Source organism: Hyaena hyaena, unplaced genomic scaffold (assembly GCF_003009895.1).
Source record: "Hyaena hyaena isolate Hyena2069 unplaced genomic scaffold, ASM300989v1 scaffold_412, whole genome shotgun sequence".
Taxonomy (NCBI): domain Eukaryota; kingdom Metazoa; phylum Chordata; class Mammalia; order Carnivora; family Hyaenidae; genus Hyaena; species Hyaena hyaena.
In genome coordinates, this window is record NW_024081043.1 from 1,359,243 (window position 1) to 1,382,986 (window position 23,744).

At 40.4% G+C, this 23,744-nt stretch overlaps 1 non-coding gene across 1 annotated transcript; it reads left to right on the plus strand.

The window, feature by feature from the left end:
• The first annotated feature begins 2,567 nt into the window (after positions 1-2,567).
• On the plus strand, positions 2,568-2,703 carry LOC120245259. The gene has a single exon (XR_005531742.1). It is a non-coding gene; the product is annotated as a small nucleolar RNA SNORA42/SNORA80 family (small nucleolar RNA).
• The last annotated feature ends 21,041 nt before the right edge of the window (positions 2,704-23,744 follow it).

Below are 23,744 nucleotides of genomic sequence, written 5' to 3' on the forward strand. Positions count from 1 at the left end.
GTATTTTATTAAGGAAAGCCAGCAAACTGGGAGAAAAAAGAGCAAGAAAGAAACAGAGAAGAACTACAAAAACAAGAAACAAAAATGGCAGTAAGTACAGACCTATCAGTAATTACTTTGAATGTAAATGGACTAAGCGTTCCAATCAAAAGACATAGAGGGATGGAATGGATTAAAAAAAAAAAAAAAACAACCTATCTATATGCTGCTTCTAAGAGACTCATTTCAAACCTAAAGACACATGCAGATTGAAGGTGAAGGAATGGAAAAGCACTTATGCAAATAGCAATGGCAATAAAAAGAAAGCCAGGGTAATAATACTTAACCAGACTTTTTTCTATTTAGATAATATCTATATCTAGATAGATAGATAGATAGATAGATATTTTTTTTAGAGAGAGAGAGAGTGAGTAGGGGAGAGGGGCAGAGAGAGAGAGAGAATCTTACACAGGCTCCATACTCAGCACAGAGTCCAACACAGAGCTCGGTCCCACAACCCTGGGATCATGACCTGAGTCAAAATCAAGAGTTAGACAATTAACCAACTGAGCTACCCAGACACCCCTTGGACAAAATAGACTTTAAAACAAACACTATAAAAACGAAACAAAGGTGGGTCGCCTGGGTGGCTCAGTCAGTTAAGCATGCAACTTCGACTCAGGCCATGATCTCACAGTTCATGGGTTCAGGCCCCGTATTGGGCTTAGGAACCTGAACCCTGCTTCAGATTTTGTGTCTCCCTCTCTCTGCCCCTCCCCTGCTCATGCTCTGTCTCTCAAAAATAAATAAACATTAAACAAATTTTTTTTCAAAAAGCGACAAAGAAAGACTCTATTATAATCATAAAGGGAACAGCCTAACAAGAATACATAACAATTATAAATATTTATGCACCCACCGTGAAGCACCCAAATACATAAAGCAACTAATAACAAACATAAAGAAAGTAACTGATAATAATACAATAATAGCAAGGGACTTTAACATCCCACTTACATCAGTGGATAGATCATCCAAACAGAAAATCAATAAGGAAACAGTGGCTTTGAATGACACATTGGACCAGATAGATCTAATAAGTACATATTTCAGAACATTCCATCCTAAAACAGAATACACATTCTTTTGAGTGCACATGGAATATTCTCCAGGATAGGTCACATGCTAGGCCACAAAACAAGTCTCAACATATTCAAAAAGATTAAAGTTATAATATATATCTTGTCCAACCACCAAACTATGTATCTAGAAATCAACCACAAGAAAAAAATCTGGAAAGAACACAAATAATAGGGGTTAAATAACATGCTACTAAACAATGGATGGGTCAACCAAGAAATCAAAGTGCAAATCAAAAAATACATGGAGAAAAATGAAAATGAAAACACAATGAATGGTTCAAAATCATTAGCATGCAGGGGCACATGGGTGGCTCAGTCGATTAAGCATCCGACTTTGGCTCAGGTCATGATCTAACAACTCATGGGTTTGAGCCCCATGTCGGGCTCTGTCCTGACAGCTAGCTCAGAGCCTGGAGCCTGTTTCAGTTTCCGTGTCTCTCTCTCTCTCTCTGACCCTCCCCTGCTCACACTGTCTCTCTCTCTCAGAAGCAAATTAAAAAAAAAAAAAAAACATTTAAAAAAATCACTAGGATGCAGCAAAAGCTGCTAAAAGAGGGAAGTTTATGACAATGCAAACCTACCCCAAGAAGCAAGAAAAATCTCAAATAAACAACCTAACATTACACCTAAAGAAGTTAGAAAAAGAAGAACAAGCAAAACCCCATATCAGTAGAAAGAAGGAAATAATAAAGATTAGAGAAGAAATAAATAGAAATAAAAAAACAACATCAACAAAAACCAATAAAACAGATCAATAAAACTAAGAGCTGATTCTTTGTAAAAGGCGAAAGATTTATTCGATTTGAAGAGAAACCAGAGTATGAAGAGCTCATTCTTTGAAAAGATTAACAAAATTGATAAACCTTTAGCCAGACTCATTAAAAAAGACAGAGAGAGAAGACTCAAATAAACAAAATAAAAAATGAAAGAGGATAAATAACAACAGACACCACAGAAATACAAAGGATTGTAAGAGAATATATGAAAAATTATATGCCAACAAATCAGACACTCTAGAAGAAATAGATAAATTGCTAGAAACATAAAACCTCCCAAAAGTGAATCAGGAAGAAATAGAAAATTTTAACGTATCAACTATAAGCAATGAAGGGGTGCCTGGGTGTCTCAGTCGGTTGAGAGTCCGACTTCAGCTCAGGTCATAATCTTACTGCTCCTGGGTTCGAGCCTCATGTCAGGCTCTGTGCTGACAGCTCAGAGCTTGGAGACTGCTTCAAATTCTGTGTCTCCCTCTCTGCCCCTCCCCTGCTGGCACTCTGTCTGTCTGTCTCTCTCTCTCAAAATAAATAAACATTAACAAAATTTTTTTTAATAATAAGCAATGAAATTGAAGCAGTGATAAAAAAAAAAAAAACTCCCAACAAACAAGAGTCTGGGATAAATGGCTTCATAGGTGAACTCTACCAAACATTTACAGAAGAGTTAAGTGCATGGTGATGGACTGATGACAGCCTTTCTCTGTGGGCCTTTCATAGTGGGCCAGTGTCAGAGGTGCATTCAGCCCCAAACCATTGCCCAACCTCCTCACCAGTAGGCTGAGAGCACTGAAGGGGGCTGTACAGTGTGAAAAAACAACAACAAAAATAAAGAAGATTAATATATATTCTTCTTAAACTATTCCAAAAAATAGACTAGGAAGGGAAGCTTCCAAATTCATTCTATGAGACCAGTATTACCTGATACCAAAACCTGATAAAGACACTACCTAAAAAGACAACTACAGGCCAATACCTCTAATGAACATAACTAAATATCATCAATGAAGTATTAGCAAACCAAATCCAACAATACATTACAAATCATTCACTATGATCAAGTGAGATTTCTTCTTGGGACCCAAGTGTAGTTCAATATTCACAAATCAATCAACATGATACATCATATCAAAAAAAGAAAGGATAGGGACACCTGGGTGGCTCAGTCAATTGAGCTTCTGACTCTTGGTTTCAGCTAAGGTCATGGTTTCACAGTTTGTGGGCTCAAACCTTGCCTAGGACTCTGGACTGATGGCGTGGAGCCTGCTTGGGATTCTCCCTCTCTCTGTGCTCCTCCCCAGCTTATGCTCTCTTGGTCTCTCTCACAATAAATAAAGAAACTTAATGTTTTTTAATTTAATAAGAGAAAGGATAAAAACCATACAATCATTTCAATAGATGCAGGAAAGGCATTTGACAAAGTACAACATCCATTCATAATAAAAATCCCTCAACAAAGTAGTTTTTAGATGGAATATATCTCAATATAATAAAGCCCTCATATGAAAAACCCACAGCTAATATCATATTCAATGGTGACAAACTGAAAGCTTTTGCCATAAGATGGAGAACAAGACACACATGTCCACTCTCACCACTTTTATTCAACATACTACTAGAATTGCTAGCTATAGCAATCAGACAAGAAAAATAATTAAAAGGCACCCAAATTGGTAAAAGAAGTAAAACTTTCATTATTTGCAGATGACATGATACTGTATGTAGGAAACCCTAAAGACTCCACCAAAAAATTGCTGGAACTGATAAATGAATTCATTAAGGTTGCATGATACAGAATCAATATACAGAAATCTATTACATTTCTATATATTAATAATGAAAGGGTGGAAAGAGAAATTGAGAAAACAATCCCACTTACAATTGCACCAAAAATAATAAAATACCCATGAATAAACTTAACCAAGGAGATGGAAGACCTGTACTCTGAAAACTATAAAATGCTGATGAAAGAAATTGAAGATGACACAAACAAATGGAAAGATATTCCATGCTCATGGACTGGAAGAACAAATATTGTTAAAATGCCCATACTATTCAAAGCAATCTATAGATTTAATACAATCCCTATCAAAATAGCAACAGTGTTCTTTCACAGAACTAGAACAAATAATCCTAAAATTTGAATGGAATCCACCAGATTCCACAGAGCCAAAGAAATTTTGAAAAAGAAAATTAAAAACTGGAGGTATCACAGGGGCACCTGGCTAGCTCAGTCAGACTCTTGATCTTGGGGTTGTGAGCTCTGTCCCCATGTTGGGCATAGAGTTTACTTAAAACAAAACAAAACAAAACAAAAAAAGATTTTTTTAAAAACCTGGAGGTATCACACTGCCATGTTTCAAGACATACTACAAAGCTATAGTAAACAAAACAATATGGTACTGGCACAAAAATAGACATACAGATCAATAGAACGTAACAGAGAGCCCAGAAATAAGTCCTTGATCATATGGTCAATTAATCTTCAACAAAGGAGGCAAGACTACGCAATGGGAAAAGGATAGTCTTCAATAAATGCTGCTGGGGAAACTGGACGGCTACATGCAAAAGACTGAAATTGGACCACTTTCTTACACCATATACAAAATAAACTCAAAATGGATTAAAGATCTAAATGTGAGAACTGAAACAATAAAAATCTTAGAAGAGTGCACAGGCAGTAATTTCTCTGACATCAGCTGTAGCAACATTTTTCTAGATATGTCTCTGAGGCAAGGGAAATAAAAGCAAAAATAAACTATTAGAACTACATCAAAAGAGGTTTCTGCCCAACAATGAAAACAATGAGAAAAGACAACCTAGTGAATGGGGAGGAGATATTTGCAAATGACATATCCAATAAAGGGTTAATATCCAAAATATATACAGAACTTTTACAACTCGACACCAATAAAACCAAACAGTCCAATTAAAAAAATGAGTGAAAGGGGCGCCTGAGTGGCTCAGTTGGTTAAGCATCCGACTTCGGCTCAGATCATGATCTCACAGTTCATGGGTTCGAGCCCTGCATCAGGCTCTGTGCTGACAACTAGCACAGAGCCTGGAGTCTGTTTCAGCTTCTGTATCTCCCTCTCTCTCTGACCCTCCCTTGCTCATGTTTTCTCTCTCTCTGTCTCAAAAATAAATAAAACATTAAAAAAAACTTTTTTTAATGAGCAGAAAAGGGGCACCTGGATGGCTTAGTCAGTTGAGCATCCAACTCTTGATTTTGGCTGGGGTCATTCTCTCATGGTTCAAGGAATTGAGCCCCATGTCAGGCTCTGCACTGGCAGCACAGAGCAAGCTTAGGATTCTTTCTATTCCTCTCTCTGCCCCTCCCAAGTTCTCTCTCTCTAAAAATAAATGAATAAACATTCAAGAAAAAAATGGGCAGAAGACATGAATAGGCATTTCTCCAAAGAAGACATTCATATGGCTAACAGACACATGAAAAGATGCTAAACATTAGGAAAATACAAATCAAAACTATAATGAAAATCCACCTCACACCTATCAGAATGGCTAAAATTAACAACACAAGAAACAATAAGTGTTGACAAGGATGTGGAGAAAAAGGAACCTTCATTCACTGTTGATGAGAGACTGGTGCAGCCACCATGGAAAACAATATGGAGGTTCCTCAAAAGATTAAAAATAGAATTACGATAGGACCTAATAATACTAGGAATTACTACTGGGAATTTACCCAAAGAATACAAAACGCTAATTTGAAAAGATATGTGTACCTCTATGTTTACTGCAGTATTACTTACAATAGGCAAGTTATGAAAGCAACCCAAGTGTCCATGGATAGATGACTGAGTAAAGATGTGAGACAGTTGGATGGATAGATAGATAGATAGACAGACAGACAGACATAGAAGTGGGGGAGGGGCTTGCAGCCAGAGCAGGTGCCTAGCTGTGTGTATATATATATACACGCATATTCAATGGATATTATTCAGCCATGAAAAAGAATGATATCTTGGCATTTGCAACAACATGGATGGATCCAGGGGGTATAATGCTAAGTGAAGTAAGTCAGTCAGACAAAGACAAATATATGATTTCATTCATATGTGGAATTAAGAAACAAAACAAATTTAAAAAGAGGGGGAAAAAAGACTCTTCACTATAGAGAACAAACTGTTGGTTACCAGAGGGGAGGTGGCTGGGGGATGGGTGAATTAGTTGAGGGAGATTAAGAGTACACTTAAGGGGATGAGCACTGGGTGATGTACAGAATTTGTTGAGTCGCTATATTGTATACCTGAAACTAATATAACACTAGGTTAATTATAGTGGAAATTTTAAAAATAAACAAAAATTAAAAATAACCAAAAAACAAAGTGGCAATGGTCCAGTTCCTTCGTGCACTTGTTCAACAACAATCTATTGAACATCTATTTGTCAAGCAGTTTTAGGGTCATAGTGCTTAAAACAAAACAAAACAACAGATAAATGAGGACCCTGCCGGCTGGTCACGGAAGGAAATGACACTTCGACTCAGCCCTGAAGCACATGCAGGGCTCCTAAGGCAAAAGGTCTGACCTGCTCCCCCAGCCAGAGACCAGAGAGGGAGAGGGTAGGAGACAGGATCTATCATGGAGGCAGACGAAGAAGGGCCTGAAGTCAGAGGAGATGGTGGAGTTTTATTCTGAGTACGCTGGAGAGCCATAAGAGAAGTGGCAGGTTGTGATGTGTTTTTATCTGTACCACATTCGGTGGCAAGAGCTTTAAGGTGAAATGGCCATCCAAAGTGGCACAGAAATTTCTGACTATCCCTTTGCGTCATTTATTTGGATACCACTTTCGAGGACTGGCTACATCAATGTTCTGTTATTTTCCTAAACACTTCCCTTTTAATAAAGATTGTGCCACGTTTTAGCCAAATTACCCCATTAAAACTTCATGAAAACTTGCTTTATGTCAGAACCATCTGCCAGTCTTTGACAACAGCTTTCCAAGACCTCCCCATCTACTGGGCTGTGCCGTGTTGACATGATATTACAATAATGCAGGGGGAGAGTCCAGATGAGGATCTGCTTCTGCGATATCTTTCACCACCAGGTGAAATACATCTGCTTGTAGATTTTGATCAGGAGCAATATCTATTTCCTCACTCAGCACATAGTTATGGGCACTAGATATGTGCAAATAGGGAGAACATAAGCCCGATCCTGTCCTAAGGCAGACAGGATCTAGTAAGAGCTCATATCTGTTGCCCACCTTTTAATCACTCCCGTCTCCCCCTATACCCGTCATGCGTATCCAGGATAGATAATGAAAGAGGGATCCTGGACAAGTCACAGGGGAAGAAGGAGAATTGTGTCCCTTGGGCAGCTCGCACCTCGTAAACAACACACCGCAGAAACATTAGGCCTGAGGTCAGGTGAAAACTGAGATCAAGGTTGACCTTTGGAGAAGAGAAAGCAGGCATGGACTCTGGCATCTTCCAGACCAGGGCTTGGGGAGTGTTCTACCACTAACAGCAGGACTCCACGCAAGTTACTTAACCTCTTTATGTCTTTCTCACCTGGAAAATGGGAAACAATAGTACCTACCTCACTGGGTTGCTGTAAAGAACTAGAGGAAGTGGTAAAGTGGTATAGGAAACACCTACCTCAGAGCCTCACATATGCGTATTTAATAAACAGTGACCACTACTGCCCCAGAGAATACAGCAGAGAGCTGGATGTGGAGAGAAGAGGTTGACCCATGGCTGTACCGTGCAGTGGGCTGGCAAAGACTGGGCCGCACGTGATGGGAAATGCATGCCTCCTATGCCACCTTGTGCACAAGTAAACCTCAGGTCAGAAGAGAGGTAAGCAGGGTATTAGCCCCAATGGGAATGCTGCCTTCTCTGTCCCCTCCCCTCCTTTTCCTGCCCAGGTCACCACCCTTCGTGGAAGGCAGCAGCAGCAGCAGCCACGGGGAGGAAACCTCGGGAAATGTGACCGTTTACAAGTTCTGTTAAGTCTCTGTCTCCCAGAGCCCATGAGGCCCACTCCATTCATCCAGCCACACAGAGGAAAACAAACACAATGTGGCCCAGAACCAGCTGCCTTCATAGCCTTTACATGTGCCACAAAGAGTTACCCGATACCTATAACATTTGCCCTGCTCCGAATCCGGAAGACAGGATGACACCAAACAGGACAGGCACAAACAGAGCTTTGGGGCTTAGAGGAAGGAGGGAGGAGGGACCACATCCCACTGAGGGACCTGGGGTGCTCCATGAAACAAATGGCTTCTGTGGGAATGGAAAGGGAGGGTGTGTGTAGATCACAGACACTATTATTCAAGCAGCTTAGCTAATGAGAAAGAAAGAGAAGATGAAAAACTCTGGGACTGGGGGAAGGTATACAGAGAAGAGAGAGAGAGAAGTCCATTAACTAGAGAGAAAGAGGATCAGCGAGAGGAAAGGTTGTGTGTTCTTAATTTTAAATGTTTATTTAGAGAGAGAGAGTGCAAGGGGGAGAGGGGCAGAGAGAGGGAGAGAGAGAATCCCAAAGCAGGCTCAGCTGCTGTCAGCATGGAGCCCGACATGGGGCTGGATCTCACAAACTGTGAGGTCATGACCTGAGCCAAAATCAAGAGTCAGGATGCCCAACCAACTGAGCCACCAGGGGCCCCGAGGGCGTATGTTCTTAGACCCACATGACTTGAACATGGGTGTAGGCTGAGGGAGGGGGCCAGGATGGCTGAAGGAGCAAGCTTCCAGAGGGCTGTGAGGGGCCTGGGCTGGCCTGAGCAGAGAGGGGAACTCACCATGTGACATGAGGAGAGAAGGGGAGGCTAGTTGTAAATGTAGGTAAAACAGAGAGGGGACAGTTTTTCAGGTCCAGGATCCTTCATGGCTCAATTTTCTCAGTGAAGTAGAGTCAATTCCTGAGACTGAAGGAGGGTCAGTCAGGTGAGGCTTGGGGGGAGAGGTGAGGTTCTGCAAGAGTCACTGGAGACTTCCAATTGGTCTGGAAGGCCCAGCTGCGGCTGGAGACAGAGATTTCCTTGTGACCATAGTCTTCACAGGTGCGCAGTTTCCTTTAGCAAATGAGAGAAGCCAGTGTGTCCCCAAGTAGTCAGACTACAGAGTGAGCAACAGAAGTTGAAAGAAGGGGTGTAGTCAAATCTGGATAGAAAAGTCGGAGGTCAACAGAAGACAGACACATGTGGACAAAGTAGGGAGACAGTGAAACTGGAGGGCCCTGTGAGGAGAAAGAGAAAGGGTCGGTGGAGGGAGATTCTGAGAGCTGGAAAAACTGTGTACTGGGTTGAACAGTGTCCTCCAAAAGTCCATGTCCACTAGAACCTCAGTACATGACCTTATTTGGAAATATGGTCTTTGCAGATGTAATTAGTTAAGATGAAGGTGGGCCCTAAGTCCAATGACTGTTGTCTTTATGAGAAAACAGAAACACAGAGCTATACGCACACACAGAGGAGAATGCTCTAGAAAGACAGAGGCAGAAACTGGAGTGTTGCATCCACAAACCAAGGAATGCCCAGGATTGCTGGCAACTCCCAGAAGCTAGGAGACCCGCATGAAACAGATCCTCGTGAAGAGCCTCTAAGAAGGAAATTATCTGCTCATACTTCGATTTTGGACTTCCAACCTTCAGAACTCTGAGACAATAAATTTCTATTGTTTTAAGGCACTCAGTTTGTGATACTTGTTACAGTGGCTCTAGGACATTAATACAGATGGGAAGAAGGTCATGATGTGAAAGTTGGAATCAACAGATACCAGCATCCCCACCCCCACTTTTGTGCTCTGTCACAGCAGTGAGGATGTAGAGGGTTGGTAGATGCTAGAGAGATTCTGTGGAGGTGAACTCAGTGACCTTGGCAACTCATTAGATGATGGGTGGGGGAGGGGGCCAGGATGTGCACAAAAAAGGCAAAGGTGACCAAGGTTTCACAGCCAGTAAGTGAGAGACCATTTTCCCCTGATCTTGGTCTGTGAATGGCACTGCTCTTCTCCCAGAGAAAAACAGGATATGGTCTGAGAAGATTCAGGAGTCTTGGTGTCTTCTCAGGAAAGAAGTGGAGAAGGGGGCCACACTGCAAAGTGATGAGGAAGTTTGTGACAAGGAAATGGCAGTCGTTAGAAGGGATGAAGTCGGCAGATGTTTAGGGATGAAAGAGGAAGCTCAAGTAGCACTGGTCTTTCTTGGGCTAGAAAAGACATGTTCTTTGGACATTGGTGTGGTTTATCTGCTAAAGGGTTATCTTGGGCTAAGAAAAATTCATATTGCTCTCATTTTTTCTCTCCCACCCCATATATATGCATAAGTATAGATATAGAATATATGTTCAACTGGACCACATCTGCATCATAATCCTAGCTATTACAACTTGTACCTGAGTCAGCCACAGAAGATGAAACACAATTAGAAGGAGACTCAAAGAGTGCATGCCTGTGACCATGTTGTCGGCAGGCAGAGATTGAGGACACAGGGAATGATTACAGACACCGCCCTTTGGTACACTGGTATTGTTCTCTTCTGAGATGCTGGCTCCTACCCCCACTGTCCCCACTCTACCTACGTGGTAGTCTCCCTCTGGAGGAGTGGTGATAGCAGCTGCCTTTAAGAAGTTCTGGGCCCGGAGTACCTGGGTGGCTCAGTGGGTTAGTGTCTGACTCTTGATTTCAGGTCATGATCTCAGGGTTCGTGGGTTCAGGCCCCCATCAGGCTCTGCACTGATGGCATAAAGCCTGGTTAGGATTCTCTCTCTCCCTCTCTATGCCCCTCCCCTGTTCATGCTTGCCCTCTCTCTCTCTCTCAAAAAGAAATAAATTTTTAAAAAGTCCTGGGTCTCTTGGTCGCCAGGGGCTGTGGCTCCAGGGGAAGCTCAGGAATTATCTTTTCCTCTCCTGTTTCTAGATCACAGCCAAGGTTGTTCCTGCCTCTTAGTTCTGCTAGGTAAGGGCCCATCTCCTAGGGTTATGATATGTCTGACTCTGACAGCAATTTGTTGTTGTTATTCTTTATTACTTCTAAGTAGGACCCCTTGGCATCCATTCCTGGCATAGAAACAAAGAGCTGGTTAAAGCTAATACCATGTTCTAATGGAGCCCTGGAGATCAAAGCCAGACGACAGGAGGGGGGTGGGTATCTCCCTTCCAGAGCAATTTTCAAGTTTCATGCTCCCCTTTCCTCTATTTGCACAAATGATTCTTCACCGTAATGTAGTTCTCTTGCTCCACTTGCAGTCCAATGCCCAGGGGAATTCACTTATTTATTAAAACTTGACAAAGAACAGAGTTGAGTAAGATGAAAATTAAGAACAGACTCAAATCAAAGGTGTAGGTGTTTTATTATGCATACCGCCACCCACACTGACTGCTGATTGAGAGATAAAGGGGAAAGGGCTGAAGGGGAAGAGCCAGGGAAACCGGTGAACGAAAGTTTTCCATAGGAATAGCTCCTGTAGGCCACAGCGCTGTGTGACCCAGTGATATGACAACATTTGAGGGCCAGAATAACATCGTAGAAACACAGAAGAAATGCAAACCTTTGATCAATTCATTCAAGGTTTTGAGCACCTAATGTGTGCTGGGCATTTTGCAAGGAAGACTCAGGGGATATAAAAAGTAATCACACACAATCCTTATTCTTGTGTAGCTACGAGGATTAAGGATTAAGGTCTAGACAACACACACAAAAAGGAATTGCAGATAATCGCCTAGGGAAGTTGGGAAGGCTTCAGGGAGGAGGTGATAATTCAGGTAATTCTGTGAGGATAAGCAGGAGATTAGCTAAATTAGAAACGGCATGTACTAAAGTACAGAGTTATGGAGAATGTATTTTGTTTAAGGAACATTAAGAAGCTGAAGGCAATGGTAGGGAATGTGGCCAGAGCGGCAAGCTAGGAACATCTTCTGAAGAACCTGTTCTACCACACAAGAAATGTGGGTTTTATGTGAATGAATCTCTGCTGGGAGTATTTAAGTAGGAAAGTTGCTTGGTGAGACTTTCATTTTTAAATGATAGATTGACCAAAAGCAATGAGATACCTAGGAATAAACCTAACTAAAGAGGTGAGAGATCTGTACTCTGAAAACCATAGAACACTTATGAAAGAAATTGAAGAAGACACAAAGAAATGGAAAAGCATTACATGCTCATGGATTGGAAAACAAACATTGTTAAAATGTCTATACTACCCAAAGCAAACTACATATTTAATGCAATCCCTATCAAAATACCACCAGTATTTTTCACAAAGCTAGAGTAAACAATCCTAAAATTGTATGGAACCACAAAAGACACCAAAAAGCCAAAGTAATTCCTGAAAAAGAAAAACAAAACTGGAGGCATCACGATTCTGGATTTCAAGTCATATTACAAAGCTGTCATCATCAAGACAGCACGGTACTGGCACAAAAACAGACACATAGATCAGTGGAACAGAATAGAAAACCCAGAAATGGACCCACAACTCCATGGTCAACTAATCTTCAAGAAAGCAAGAAGGAATATCCAATGGAAAAAAAGACAGTCTCTTCAACAAATGGAAAACTGGCTGGTGACATGCAGGAGAATAAAACTGGACCACTGTCTTATACCATAAACAAAAATAAATTCAAAAAGGATGAAAGACCTAAATGTGAGACAGGAAACCATTAAAATCCTAGAGGAGAACACGGGCAGCAACTTCTCTGAGCTTGGCCACAGCAACTTCTTACTAGACACGTCTCCGGAGGCAAGGGAAGAAAAAGCAAATATAAACTACTGGGACCTCATCAAGAAAATAAATCTTCTGCACAGTGAAGCAAACATTCAACAAAACTGAAAGGCAGCCAATGGAATGGGAGAAGATATTTGCAAATGACATATGATGAAGGGTTATTAGTATCCAAAATCTATAAAGAACTTATCAAACTCAACACCCAAAAGACAAAAAACCCAGGGAAGAAATGGGCAGAAGACATGCATAGATACTTTTTCAAAGACGATATCCAGATGGCTAACAGACACATGAAAAAAATGCTCAACATCACTCATCATCAGGGAAAGAAAAACCAAAACCTCAATAAGATACCATCTAACACTGTCAGAATGGCTAAAATGAACAATACAAAAACAACAGGTGTTGGCGAGGATGTGGAGACAGAGGAACCATGCAAACTGGCATAGCCACTCGAGAACAGTGTGGAGGTTCCTCAAAAAAACTAAAAATAAAACTACCCTACAATCCAGCCATTGCACTACTGGGTGTTTACTCAAAGAACACAAAAATACAGATTTGAAGGGGTACACGCATACCAATATTTACCAAACTACGGAGAGAACCCAAACGTCCATCAAGATGTGGTACACATATACAATGGAATGTTATTCAGCCATCAGAAAGAATGAAATCTTGCTATTTGCAATGACCGTGGATGGAGCTAGAGTGTATTATGCTAAGCAAGATAAGTCAAACAAAGAAAGACAAATATCATATGATTTCACTCATGTGGAATTTACAAAACAGATGAACATATGGGAAGGGAGGGTGGAGATGAAAGAAGGAAACAAGCCACAAGAGACTCTTAACCATAGAAAACAAGCTGAGGGTTGATGGAGGGAGGTGGGTGAGGGATGAGCCAAATGGGTGATGGGTATTAAGGAGGGCACTTATGATGAGCACTGGGTGTTGTATGTAAGTAATGAATCACTGAATTCTACTCCTAACACCAATATTGCACTGTATTTTGACTAACTAAAAGTTACATTAAAAAAATAAAATAATAGATTAGACGGGACGCCTGGCTGTCTCAGTGGGTAAAACATGCAATTCTCGATCTTGGGGTAGTGAGTTCAAGCCCCATGCTGGGCACACAGCTTACTTAAAAATTAAATACTAAAAATTAAATGATGGCTTGGACTAAAGCCTGCGTGAATTAATGGCTTGTGAGTCACGAGACCCCTGAGTCTCATGAGATAAAGCAGTTTATCTTCTTGGTTATAAGATTTGATTATTTTTTCACCATGATGAAATAAAGAAACAATAAAAAAATTTTGGAAATAATGAACAAAAAAAAAGGTGGTTCAGAAACCACCTTTTAAACTTATGATGTATCACCTTCCAAGTCTTTTTCTACACACAGGGATTTTGCTTATTGTTATTTTTGCTTGTATTATACACACTATAATGGTTCATTTAAAATAATATTTTAAGCTGTGTTCTCATACATGTTTTACAAATATCACTTTTAGGGCTGCATAGATTGCTTTGATTGGAAATAATAATTTATTTCAACAGGTTGAAACAGGTACGTGATAAATACTCAAAATGTAGAAAGGATATATGTGAAGAATAAGTCTCTCCCCTCCCTATCTCCCAGGCACCCAGTCCTCCTCAAACATTATACCAGTTCTAGTCTGTTGTGTGTTCTTTCAGAGATATTCTACATATACACAAATATGCATTTACAAATAAATACCCTTCTATCTTCTTCCCCTGAGGCTAGCTAACATAACATACCCACTGTCTACGCTTTGCTACTTCACTTATCAGTGTATCTTGGAGACTATTCCAGATTGCCAAATTAAAGCTGCCTTCTTCTTTTCATCAGAAAAGCAATCTCTTAGCCAGCAACAAATGGTGGCTCTCCCAAGAGCCGCCGGACCCTCCCCTGAGCCAAAGTGACAGGAGCCTGCCTGCCAGGTCTGCTCATATGAGCCAGGAATGTCAAGTCTGAGGTTTCCATTTCCCACCCACAGAGGGGCAGCACTCAGAAGCCAAGGAGACAGTAATGTCTCCTGTTAATAAATGAAGACAGCAAATACAGAGAAAACAAGACAGGAAGAATGAATTTGCTCAAGAAATAAGGTTGTTTTCTGTCTCCCCATTCACTAGTTTGTGCAAGTACGCGTGTTCCAAGAACCTCCCCAGATCTCCCTGGCCTTCAGCCTCTCCAGTGCTTCAAACACAGATGGGCTGCTCCAAGACCGGTGTGACAACCAGCCCACAAGCGTCCCCTCATTTCCTTATCATGGCCCTTCTTTCTTAGTTTTCTTGAAATCTCCCAGTTGGAGGACAGCCTTCTCTCCTAGCTTTCCCCTGCTAGCATTTTAGCGTGGGTTACCTTCCAAATCAACTAGTCTATGCATTAAATACTCAGAAAGGTAACAAAAATCTAAGGTTTGATATGATAATAATAATAACAACAATAATATTGAGTCCTAAAAAGGAGATTACTTAAGTGGACAGCAGCCTGAAGCAGTTGTTCCTAGTTTCCTGAACTTCTATGACCTACCCAACCACAGACAAATAGAAAGAATGGTTTATCATGTTTATGGTATCAAGGAGACCCAAAATTCCATATTACATGCTCTTGATCTCAAAGAGTGTATAATCCACTATATGCCAAGCACAGTGCTAGGCACTATGGACAGATACAACAACAAGGTAGGGAGAGGCTCATGGTCCAGATGATAAGACAAGACATTGGCATGAAAAGTCAAATATCAATGTAAGAGATATCACTGGGTGGTAAGGAATAAATGTCAAAACAATCAATTAATTTTATAGACGTTTATTTTTCTGAGAGAGAGAGAGAGAGAGAGCACTTACAAGTGAGAGTGGGGCAGGGGCAGAGAGAGACGGGGACAGAGGATTGGAAGCAGGCTCTGAGCTGACAGCAGAGAGCTTGATGAAGGGTTTGAACTCATGAACTGTTAAGATCGTGACCTGAACTGAAGTCAAATGCTTAACCAGCTGAGCCACCCTGGTGCCCCAAAACAATAATTTAGATCAAGTTTTCAAACTATGGTTCTTAATTTCTCACTGGACGATGAAAGCAAATTTAGTAGGTAGTGTATGTGACCAGAATCTTTTTTTTAATGGAGTAGAATAGAATGTATAGCACGTATTTTGAATACTGCTTTGTAATACTTCTTTTTCAGCGATATATCTGTATGTATCTATATGTGTGCATGTATCTATGTATCTGCCTCTATCTCTCTATCTCTCTATCTATCTACCTACCTACCTATATCTGTATATATCTTTTTTTTTCGGTTACATGTGTTCTGGCCATGATACAAAATATATTTATTACTGTGGATTATAGAATCAAGTTTGAACACAACTGACTTTACAGGGAGAATTGATCAGTGTACATTTGAGTAGCCAGGGAAAAATTCCTCAAAACTATAAGAGTTAGCACAAAGTAGGTATACCAAAAATGTTTATCAAGGCTGTACATGCTAAAGACTTTAAGAAAAGCCCAAATAAAGCAAGTTTGGGCTCAATGGCCCTGGATAAGTAAGGGAAAATTCTTGGTGTCCACATGGGGGTTGCTCAGGTAATGTATCTTGTTTCTGGAATTCATCTACTCTGCTCCAAGTCCATTGCTGCCATTCTAACCCAGGTCCTTGTTATCTCTGGTCTGGACTTCGGCAAAGGCCTCCACACTGGCATTCCTTCTTCTGGTCCAGCTCTCCATATCAGTAAGGAATGCATTCAGCTGTAACAGGAGTCCCTGCTTGAGTGGTTTAAACGAGCAGGGGACTATTCTCATGTAACAAAAAGTGTGGGTGTAGGCTAACCAGAGCTCATATAGCTGCACAAAGGTGTCATCTGAAAACCAAGCTCATTTTATGTGCCAGCTTTATATCCTTGGCATAAAACCTTCATCTTGATGAGTGCAAGATGTCTGCTGCATCTCCAGGCATTGTAACCTTTTCCCAGATAGGAAAAAGAAGAAATGATGTAGGGCAAAGGGACGTGCCTCTACATCAGTAAAACAAGCCTTTCCTGAGACTATTGAATTCCACTCAGTAGACCTCCCAATTGTATCCATCAGCCACATGTTAACACTCACATGGCCACCCTTTATGCCAAAAGAACCAGTCAATTTGCATTTTTGGCTGAACACATCAGTGCCTTGAGCAAAAAACAAGGTTTGGTTGGCAAAAAATTAACATCTAAAAGCATTTGCTATATCTCCTTCAACATACTCTTCTTCATACTCCTTCCTCAAGCTCTTCAATGGTTTTCCTCGGCTCTTAAGAGCAAATCTGAAGTCCTTTAAGCTATGCTGTTATGGACTGAATTATATCCCTGAAAATTCATATGTGGAAGCCCTTTCCCCTGTGAAAAGATAAACTAAGGCATATTAAAATTTTAAGAGTTTACTTAAGCAAAAGTCAACTTCAATTGGGCAGCACCCAGTCTAGCAGATAGAAAGGGAATTTAAGGAGTTGTACAAAAATCAAAGACTTTCATAGCCAGAAGGCAGTAGGAACAAGGAAGTTATACAGGCAGAAAGGCAGTGGTTTGTTACAAGGTTACTTTCCTTTAAGGGGCTGGCAGGGGCCTATCTACAGATCACCTAACTAGCACTAATCAGGTGATTCCCGATTGGTGTATATTTCCATTTCTGGGAGAAATGAAACTGTATTAAGTCTTAGTCTGATGATGGGAGGCTTAGCACAAGCAATTCCGTTTGGAGCCTGTTGTCTTGGTTTTAAGATCCCAGTTTTTCAGAATGTAACTGTATTTGGAGATGGTCCTTTAAAGAGGTAATTAAGTTAACATGACTGGCCAGTGGCCAATGATTCCATCAATCATGCCTAAGTGATGAAGCCTACATAAAACCACAAAAGCACCATGTTCAGAGAGCTTCCAGGTTGATGAACACGTGGAGATTTGGGAAGAGTGGTGCACTAGGCAGCATGGGATCTCTGTGCCCTTTGCCCATAACTTCCCTATGCATCTCTTCCATATGGCTATTCTTGAGTTGTATTCTTTTATGGTAAACCAGTGATCTAGCAAGTAAGATATCTCTGAGTTCTATGAGCTACTCTAAATTAATTGAACCTAAGGAGGGGATTTTTGGAACCTCTGATCTATAGCCAAGTTAGCTAGGGCACAGGTGACAACTTGGAACTGGCCATTGGCATCTGGAGGGTGAAAGGATGGGGTAGTCTTGTAGGACCAAACCCTTAACCTGTAGGATCTGATGCTGCCTCCAGGTAAATAGTGTCAGAACTGAGTTAATTACTCAGTGGTGTGGGGAACAAAACACATATCTTATAGCCCTAGCAAACTAATACAGTTGCTTAAAAGAGCTGAGCATAATCTGGATTCCCACTAACGTTGGGCTCGCTCTGATGCCATTCTCCTTGCTCGCTGCCTTCCAGCCAGGCCAACCTTCTCTAGTTACCAGAAAAGTGAGCCTTGTTCCAGGCTCTGTACCTTTGCATGTACTGTTCCTTCTCCCTAGAGCTCTGTTCACCCTGCTTTTTAAACTGAAAAAAAAAAAAAATTTTTTTTTTTTAGTGTTTATTTTTGAGACAGAGAGAGACAGAGCATGAGCGGGGAAGGGGCAGAGAGAGAGGGAGACACAGAATCTGACGCAGGCTCCAGGCTCTGAGCTGTCAGCACAGAGCCTGACACAAGGGCTCGAACTCATGAACCACGAGATCATGACCTCAGTGAAGTGGGGCACTTAACCAACTGAGCCACTCAGGCGCCCCCACCCTGCTTTTTAAATGACTAACTCCTGGGGTGCCCAGTTGATTAAGCGTTCAGCTTCGACTCAGGTCATGATCTCATGGTTCATGAGTCACATCAGGCTCAGAGCCTGGAGCCTGCTTCTGATTCTGTGTCTCCCTTTCCCTCTGCCCTTCCCCCGCTTGTGCTCTCTCTCTCTCTCTCAAAAATAAATAAACATTTAAAAATATTTTTAATGAATAAATAAGTAAATGACTAACTCCGTCCCACAGATCTCAGCTAACATATTACTTCCCCAGAGATGCCTCCTTGACCATCTTGTATAATGAAGGTGGTACATTAATACTCTCTATCCTAGACCATGGTATATTTCTTTCATAGATTTTATGAAAGATTACTGTGATTTGTAATAATATTATTTGTTTACTTTTGTCATCATGTCTTTTATTTTTCTTTTCCAATAAAATACCTCAAACTCTATCATGTCTAGTTCATAGGTATGTCCTGTGGCCTAGCACATCCTATACCTCCAATAAATAATTTCTGAAAGAGTGAACAGGATGCACGCTATCTGATATTTCCTGTTGGTTAAATTTATTTTTAACTATGCCTGAATGAGAAGAGGAAGAACAAGGCTGGCCTTTCTGAATGGAAGATGCCTAGCAGTTGGATATAATCACCACCCACAGATATACTCTTGGGGTTTGGGGGATGACACTCTCCTGCCTCCTGCTTCCTTTGAGCCATTTAATGCTTTTTACTGACCTCACTGGCATGGGGTGAAGCTGATCTTCCAAAATGGTTGCTTGTTAGTAATGCTAGTAACAGCTTGGTGAAGAAGAAGTTTGGAAGTAACTGTGTGACTTAAAATTGGTCCAAATTTTGTAAACTGTAGCAAATCTTCCTCCAACTCTGCTCTAAACTGTACCTAGCTCATTAAATGAATGCTTCCAAATATATTCAAACTCTGGGACGCCTGGGTGGTTCAGTGGGTTAAGCGTCTGACTTCAGCTCAGGTCATGATCTCATGGTCCAGGAGTTCAAGCCCCACATCAGGCTCTGTGCTGACAGCTCAGAGCCTGGAGCCTGCTTCTGATTCTGTGTCTCCCTCCCTCTCTCTGCCCTTCCCCAGCTTGTGCACATGTGCTTGCTCATTCTCTCTCTCAAAAATAAATAAATAAACATTTAAATATATATATACACACATATTATTTACTATATATTATTTTTTATATATTATTATATACATATTATTATATATATACATACATACATATATATATTAAAACCCTTATGTGCTCTCTTTGCAACAATCTAGTAACAAAAAACAAAACCCGAGTAATTTAAAAAGTTTTGCAGAACGGAAGCTTATTCCAACCATCACATATTACAAAGGTTGAACTGTTCAATAAAAGACTACTAATGGAAATTGGAATCTATTCCAGGTCTTGAGCACTGAGCCAGGAGAAAAAAAAAGTCTGTTATCATCTCTACATCTAACTTGAAACCTCAAGATTTAGAACAGTGACCACTGTTCTAAATGGCTAGCCATAAATGTCTCCTTGTCTGAAAACTCCATTCCTGCCAGATTGTTGGGACAATGCAATATTATTTCAAAACTTCTCAGTCTGTGCAAAAAGCAGAAGACTAACTAACCAAAAAGAGGGATCTACTAAAAGTTACTGGAGTTCCATTAATAAAATTTATTTCAAAAAGTGTTTATAGTTTCTGGTCCAAAGGTTTCTGGGCCTCTGAACATGTTTGAGGGAAACAAAAATATTACCTTTACATGTTTCTGCAATGAATAAAATATGGACAGAGTTGGTCAATTATCAATAATTAGATTGGGGTTTTACCTCTAAAAGAAATCCAAATATTAGCTTTCCCATTTTGCTCATTTTATAACCATCGGTGTGCCTTATTTGAAAGGACCATTGTGTTCTTGGAAGGTTATGTGCAAATAATATTTTTGGAAATGGAATCATCTAACATCTAAAGATGCCAACTATTTTAGGGATACTTATACTGAATTTTGCTTGAAATATTAGTAACTTAATCATTAATATTAACTAAGTTTGTAATGAAAATATTCACTTTTTAATTGTTCCATCTTTGAAAAGCAAAATTTAGAGGCTCAGATTTGTCTTGTAGGATCATATATGATGACCAAATAGTATTTATCCCACGAATGCAAGATTGGCTTAACATACAAAACATTCAACATATATCACATTAATAGAATAAAGGCCAGACCCCATAGGATCCTTTAATAGATGCAGAAAAGCATTTGACAAAATTCAAGACCCCTTCATGATAAAAAAAAAAAAAAAAAAAAAACAACACTCAACAAACTAGGAATAAAAGGGAATTTACTCAACCAGATAGAGGGCATCTACAAAAAACCCACAGCTAACATCATACTTAAAGTTAAAGTGTGAATGCCTTTCCCCTAAGATAAGGAACTAGACTCCACTTCCCTTAGACATTGTGCAGGACACTATGGCCAAGGGAATCAGCAATCAGACAAGAATAAGAAAAGATAGCATCCAGATTAGAAAGGAAGAAGTAAAACAATCTTGTTAACCGATGATGTGATTCTGCATAAAGAAATCCTGAAAGAGGGGCGCCTGGGGGCGCCTGGGTGGCATAGTCGGTTAAGCGTCCGACTTTCGCTTAGGTCATGATCTCGCGGTTCGTGGGTACGAGCCCCGCGTCGGGCTCTGTGCTGACTGCCAGCTCAGAGCCTGGAGCCTGTTTCGGAGTCTGTGTCTCCCTCTCTCTCTGACCCTCCCCAGCTCCCCTGGGTGGCTCAGTCATTTAGGTGACCGACTTCGGCTCAGGTCATGATCTCAATCATTTGTGAGTTTGAGCCCTGCGTCAGGCTCTACAGAGCCTGTAGCCCGCTTCAGATTCTGTGTCTCCCTCTTTCTGCCCCTCCCCTGCTCACCTCTCCCTCTCTCTCTCAAAATTAAATAAACATTAAAAAAAATTTTTTTTAAAGAAAGAAATCCTGGAAGGAAAGAAGGAAGGAAGGAAGGAAGGAAGGAAGGAAGGAAGGAAGGAAGGAAGGAAGGAAGGAAGGAAGGAAAGAAAAAGAAAGAAAGAAAGAAAGAAAGAAAGAAAGAAAGAAAGAAAGAAAGAAAGAAAGAAAGAAAGAAAGAAAACGGAATCCTAAGGAAGAGGTACCCGGGTGGCTCAGTTAGTTAACCTTCTGACCCTTGATTTAGGCTCAGGTCATGATATCACAGTTTGTGGTTTCAAGCCTCACATCAGGCTCTGTGCTGACAGCATAGAGCATCCTTGGGATTCTCTCTCTTCCTCTCTCTCTGCCCCTCCCCTGCTCACATTCGCATTCTCTCTATCTCTCTCTCTCAAAATAAATTAACATTAACAAAAATGAAAAACTAAGGAAGCCACAAAAAACCTGATAGAACTAATAAATGGGTTCAGCAAGCTTGCAGAATACAAGATTATTATACAAATAATAGATTTCATTTCTACACAATAGTTACAATGAACAACCAAAAATGAATTAAAGAATTCTACTTACAATGCAGTGCCTGGGTGGCTCAGCCCATTGAGTGTCCAACTTCAGCTCAAGTCAAGATCTCACAGTTCATGGGTTCAAGCCCTGCAACAGGCTCTGTGCTAGCAGGTTGGTGCTTAGAGCCTGCTTCGGATTGTGTGTCTCCCTCACTCTCTGCCCCTCTCCTGCTTGCACTCTTTCTCTCTCAAAAATAAATACACATTAAAAAAAAATTTTTTTTAAGAATTCTACTCATAAGGGCACCCGGGTGGCTGTCGGTTAAGTGTCCAGCTTCGGCTCATGCTGTCTCTATCTCTCTCTCAAAAATAAATAAGAGACATTTTAAAAATTAAAGAATTCTACTTATAAAATGATCAAAACTAATAAAATACTTAGAACTAACTTTAACAAAAGAAATACAAGTCGTGTACCCTGAAAACTACAAACATCACTGAAAGAAATTAAAGAAGTCCATGTAGGGGCTCCTGGGTGGCTCAGTTGGTTAAATGTCCAACTTCAGCTCAGGTCATGATCTATGATTTGTGGGTTCGAGTCCTGCGTCAGACTCTGTGCTGACAGCTCAGAGCCTACAGCCTGCTTGGGATTCTGTGTCTCTCTTTGTCTCTGCCACTCCCCTGCTCACACTCTGTCTGTCTCTCTCTTTCAAAAATAAATAAACATTATATAAATAAAATAAAAATAAATTAAAAAAAATTTTAAAGAAAACGTACATAAATGGAAAAACGTCATATGTTCACGGATTTAAAATTTAAAATCATTGAAATCTTGCCATTTGCAATAACATGGATAGAACCACTGAGTGTTATGCTATGGAAAATAAGTCAGAAAAAAAACAAAATACCATATGAATTCACTCATGTAGATTTTAAGAAACAAAATAAATGCACATGGGGGGGCAAAAAAAAAGAAAGGAAAACCAAGAAACAGACTCTTCTTTTCTTAACTTTATTTTATTTATCTTTGTTTGAGGCAGGGTGGGGCAGAAGGAGAGGGAGAGAGAGCATCTTAAGTAGGCTCCATGCCCAGCAGAGCCTGATGCAGTCTGAGATCATGACCTGAGCTGAAATCAAGAACTGGGTGCTTAATTGACTGAGCCATCCAGGCACCCCCAGGAAACAGACTCTTAACTATAGAAAACAAACTGATGGTTACCAGAGGGGCAATAGGGGGAGGTCAGTGTTACATAGGTGATGGGACTATGGAGGGCACTTACTGTGATAAGCACCTGATGTTGTATGTAAGTTTTGAATCACTAAATTCTTCACCTGAAACTAATATTACACCGTGTATTAACTACCTGGAATTTAAATAAAATCTTGGAGAAACAAGCAAACAAAACAAAACCCTTAAAATTGTTAAGATAAGAATATACTTCAAACTGATCTACAGATTCAGCACAGATCCTGTCAAAATCACAGCTGAGTTCTTTTCAGAAATTGGCAAGCTGCTCCTAAAACTCATGTAAAAATTCAAAAGACCCAAAATAACCAAAATAATCCTGAAAAAAGAAAGAAGTTGGAAGACTCACATTTCTCCATTTCAAAACTCATTACAAAGCTATAGTAGTCAGGACAGTGGACTATAAGGAAATATAGTCCAATATATAGGCCAATGGAATAGAATCAAGAGTCTAGAAATAAACCCTCATATTTATTGCCAATTGATTTTTCACTAGAGTGAAAGACCATTCAATTGGAAGGGAATACTCTTTTCAATAAGCGGTGTTGGGATACTAGATAGCCATATGCAAAAGAATGAAGTTGGACCCCCTACTTCACACTATACAAAAATTAACCCAAATGGATCAAAGACCTAAATGTAGGAGTAAAAGCTCTGAACATCTTCAAA